We start from the raw sequence: 4,577 nt of genomic DNA on the forward strand, positions 1-4,577 counted from the left end.
CTTCCGATCTTACTGCACCGCCCCAACTTGCCAAATGTGCACCTTTCAACCGCCATTCACAGCTCTGCAGCGCTGCCCGTCACTCACACAACTCAACTGTTTAGAGAAAAGAGCCAACAAGCATCAAAACAAAAACCAGTTCTTCAGTTACCATCCCCTGGATCACAAGATCACCCAAGTGAATTTCGTGAACATTCGGGCGGCTGTCTTTCCAGAGACCAGCCCTGCTTTCGTCGTGTTTGTCTGTCGAGCGGTCACGCAGATCGAAATGTGTCGACTGGTTTCAAGGCACAAATGAACATTGGTGCGAATGGGACATGTGCCCAATAGAAACGGCGGTCGGAGCAGAACAAACTTAAAGGCATAAGATCGTGAAAGTGAATGTTGGAGTCGGCAATGTTCATGAAATGGAAGGAGGAAAGTAAAGGCGGCCTATTGACTGTGGAAGGAAGAAAAAGCTGGGAGAAGAGGCGGGTTTGAACGACGGCACATGAAGTACAGGCATGTGAGAGTGCTGGGATTTGATGGAATATTTGGTTTTATTTCATGCATTAAAGATTGATATATTCCTGCATTCGATGAGCAAGAGAGGCAGAAGACAAAAACTATGCCGTGACTCGGATTCGAACCGAGGTTGCTGCGGCCACAACGCAGAGTACTAACCACTATACGATCACGGCGCCACACCACAACTGGAACTGCTCTACCTGTGATATTTATAAAGCTCCTTTAAGGTAGCAAAAGATCGCAAGGGGCTTCACAGTCACGTTTTCAAACAAAATTTGACACTGAACCACATGAGGAGATATCAGAAGCAAAATACTGCCGATGCTGGAAATTTGAAAAAAAAACAGAAAATGTTGTAAATAATCAGCAAGTCAGGCAGCATCTGTGGAGAGAGAAACAGAGTTAACGTTTCAGGTCGATCATCCGTCGTCAGAACTGGAAAAGGTTGAAGATTAAACAGAAATTGTGCACTTTGATTGATACTTCACGTTATTCACATCTTCCACTCGCAACACCTCCGGCCGCCAATCAGGACTTTGCTGATTTGAGCAGAGTTCAGCGAGCAATGCAAAATTCATCCACCGTGGCTTCGGATTGGACTGAAACCCAGGACTTCTGGATGAATATAATGAAGGAACCAACACATCAAACGGTAAATGCAATAATGGCGCGGATGGGATAAAAACCATGCGTGGAGAGAGAGGTCGAGAGTGAGCATGTGGCGGTGCGTGGCGTTGAGCGTGGATCTCAGGAAGCGGCGGGAGCAGTGGTTGGAGGAACGCTGAATATCATGGAGATATCTGGAATCATGGGTGGATCCGAAACATGAAGGGTGGAATTTAAGTTGGAATCCACGTGGAATAAGTCGGAGCCGGACACAGTTGCTGAGAAAGTGAGTTTCAGTAGAAACCTGATCAAACACTCTCTCTTCAGCAGCACCGACTCTCTCTACTTCAGAGCTGTCCTGGTCCGCAGTTCCATTTCATCCTTCGCCTCATCCGGCGCTTCAACAAAAAACTTTTTTCCTTCCTCTTAGATGTCAAGGACCGCAAGTTTCAACAACTCTTAGATACCAACAACCCTCCCGATCCTTCTTCCCCTTCACTTTCCTCTGACCCCACCCCTCCCTCCAATCTCTTTGTCGTGTTTTCACCATTCCCTCTGACCTTCCCCTCTCTGACACCGAACGTCAGTCCTCAGCAAAGGCTTCAGTTTCATCCCCTTACGCCCCCACCTCAATGGGTTTCGAGCTCGACACGATGCTGAGCTCTTCTTCCGTCGCCTTCACCTCCGCGCCCATTTCTTTGTCCAGGAGTCTTCCCCCCGCACAGCGGACCCTGTCTCCCATCTTCAGATTTCTCATTCCACCTGGACCCCTCCCTCTATCCTGTTACCCTCTCTTGATCTTTCCATTGGGAACTGCCGGCGTGACATCGGCCGTCTCAATTTCTTTACTCCCCTCACTCACTCCAACCTCCCTCCATCTGAACTCGCAGCACTCCGTTCTCTCAGGTCCAACCCTGACATTGTCATTAAACCTGCTGACAATGGCGGCGCTCTTGTTGTTGTGAGGCGAACAGACCTCTACCTAGCGGCGGCTGAACGCCAACTCTCCGATACCTCCTCCTACCTCCCCTTGGAGCGTGATCCCACCACCGAACATCAAGCCATAGTTTCCCAGACCGTCAATGACCTCATCTCCTCTGGAGATCTTCCTCCCCAAGGCCTCCACCTCATTGTCCCCCAACCCCGCTTCTAACTCCTTCCAAGATCCACATGCAGAACTGACCCAGGAGATCCATCGTCTCAGCCTGTTCGTGCCCCCGGATAATTATTTCTTCCTAGTTTGACTCTACTTTCTCTCCCCTCGTCCAGTCTATTCCGACCTATATCCACGAATCTTACAACTCCATGCGCCACTTGAACAATTTCTAGTTCCCCGGCCCTAACTGTCTCCTTTTCACCATGGACTTCCAGTCCGTCTACACCTCCACCACCACCACCCCCCCCCCCCCACACCCCCCACAACAGGACGGCCTGCGGGCCCTCCGCCTATTCCATGAACGAAGGCCCAACCTATCCCCATCCTCCACCACTCTCCTCCGTCTGGCTGAACTTGTTCTTACTTTGGACAACTTCTCCTTTGACTCCACTCACTTTCTCCAAATGAAAGATGTCACTATGGGAACTCATGTGGGTCCGAGCTATGCCTGACTTTTTCTGGGGGATACGTGGAAGATTCTTTGTTCCAGTACTACTCTGTTCCCCTCACCTCTTTTTCTGTTACATCGATGTTGCTTCCTGCTCTCGCCCCAATCAAGTTCGCTTCCAATTTCCACCCTTCCCTCGCCTTCACACGGTCCATCTCTGAACCTTCCATTCCCTTCCTCGACTTCTCTATCTCCATTTCCGGGGATGGTCTGTCAACCAATATCTGTTATAAGGCCACCGACCCCAACAGCTACCTTGATTACACTTCATCCCACCCCGCTTCCTGTAAGGACTCTATTCTGTTCTCCCAGTTTCTCCATCTCCGTCGTGTCTGTTCTGATGATGCCACCATCCACACAAATGCTTCCGATCTGTCTTCCTTTTTCCTCAATCGAGGACTCCCCTCCACTGCAGTTGACTGGGCCCTCGACTGTGTCGGTCCTATTGACTCCACTTCTGCCCTTGCCTCTTCCCCTCCCTCCCTCCCAGAACCATGATAGGGTCCTCCTTGTCCTTACCTTCCACCTCACCAGCCTCCACATTCAATGTATGAACCTCCGCCATTTCCTCCACGTCCAAGCGCGATGCCACCACCAAAAACATCTTCCCCTCCCCTCCCTTTTCAGCCTTCATAATGGACCGCTCCCTCCACAACACCCTGGTCCACTCTTCCATCACCCCAAACACCCGCTCTCCTCCCCACGGTACCTTCCGACTCGAGCGCAGGAGATGCAACACCTGCCCTTTCACCTCCTCCCTTCCCACCTTCCAGGGCCCCAAACATTCCTTCCAGGTGAAACAGCGATTTATTTGTAATAGCTTTGCTGAACACCTCCGCTCGGTCCACAAGCGTGAACCTGAGCTTCCGGTCTGTTGCCATTTTAATTCCCCGTCCCAATCCCACTCTGACCTCTCTGTCCTCGGCCTCCGACTCCGTTCCAATGAAGTTCAACATAAGCTCGAGAAACAGCACCTCATCTTTCGATCAGGCTCTGTACAACCTTCTGAACTCAACATGGATTTCAATAACTTCAGATCATAAACACTGATCACATTTTTTCGGAGATCAAGTGCTGGTTATGGTTCTAATGTTGCCATTTACAGCTCCTCTTGACCCATCTTTTGTTTCTTTACTTGTCCCATTACCACCCTCCTTGACTTGCACCATCATCCCTTTTGTTATTTAATCACTCCTGCCCTCCACCCTATCAGAGACCTTCCCTTTTGTTCTTTCCTCCCCTCCCCTTCCTCCCCCATCCCTTTTCCTGACTCTGTACTTGCTTAAAAACTGTTTAATCTTCAACCTTTTCCATTTCTGACGAAGGGTCATCGACCTGAAACGTTAACTCTGTTTCTCTCTCCACAGACACTGCCTGACTTGTTGAGTATTTACAGCATTTTCTGTTTTTATTTCAGATTTCCAGCATCTGCAGTATTTTGCTTCTAATATCTCCTTCTGTGGCTCGGTGTCAAATTTTGTTTAAATCCGCTCCTGTGAAGCGCCTTGGGACGTTTTGCTACGTTAAAGGTAAATAGTACAGACAACGTTTGCACAGGTGGGATGTGGTGCCGTGATCGTATAGTGGTTCGTACTCTGTGTTGTGCGCTGCGTCTTTTGTCTTCTGCCTCTCATGCTAATAGAATGCAGTCATCTTTGATACGTGAAAGCAAATCTAATATTCCATCAAATCCCAGCACTCTCACATGCCTGTACTTGATGTTCCACAGTTCAAACCCGCCTCTTCTCCCAGCTTTCTCTTCCTTCCACAGTCAATCGGCCGCCTTTACTTTCCTCCTTCCATTTCATTGACACTTTCCTGCTCCATTGCCGACTCTAACATTCACTTTCACGATCTCAC

The 4,577-nt window shown here is 49.4% G+C and overlaps 1 non-coding gene across 1 annotated transcript; it reads right to left on the reverse strand.

The window, feature by feature from the left end:
* Positions 1-608: 608 nt before the first annotated feature.
* Positions 609-680, reverse strand: trnah-gug (transfer RNA histidin (anticodon GUG)). Its single transcript has one exon. It is a non-coding gene; the product is annotated as a tRNA-His (tRNA).
* Positions 681-4,577: the final 3,897 nt, after the last annotated feature.

The sequence above is a fragment of the Heptranchias perlo genome, unplaced genomic scaffold (genome assembly GCF_035084215.1).
Source record: "Heptranchias perlo isolate sHepPer1 unplaced genomic scaffold, sHepPer1.hap1 HAP1_SCAFFOLD_163, whole genome shotgun sequence".
Classification (NCBI taxonomy): Eukaryota; Metazoa; Chordata; class Chondrichthyes; order Hexanchiformes; family Hexanchidae; genus Heptranchias; species Heptranchias perlo.